Source organism: Etheostoma spectabile, chromosome 9, assembly GCF_008692095.1.
Source record: "Etheostoma spectabile isolate EspeVRDwgs_2016 chromosome 9, UIUC_Espe_1.0, whole genome shotgun sequence".
Taxonomy (NCBI): Eukaryota; Metazoa; Chordata; class Actinopteri; order Perciformes; family Percidae; genus Etheostoma; species Etheostoma spectabile.
The window spans coordinates 6,825,908-6,826,128 of NC_045741.1; positions in this window are offsets into that span (position 1 = coordinate 6,825,908).

Here is a 221-nt window from a genome sequence, read left to right on the forward strand (position 1 = left end):
TTTCCTCGACTCATATATCAATGACAGTATCACTGTGACTGTTTGACAGGGAGGGACATGTCTGACACAAAGAGTAAAGGAATGTCCTAAATGACACTTAAATATCCCATCGCTGACTTTGCATGAGCTTCTTGGTTTTCATACAAAATGTTGGCAACCTTTTTGTACACTCTGTAGCTGTACCTTCATTTGTATTCAACAGTTTAATGTGGTTTGTTCTG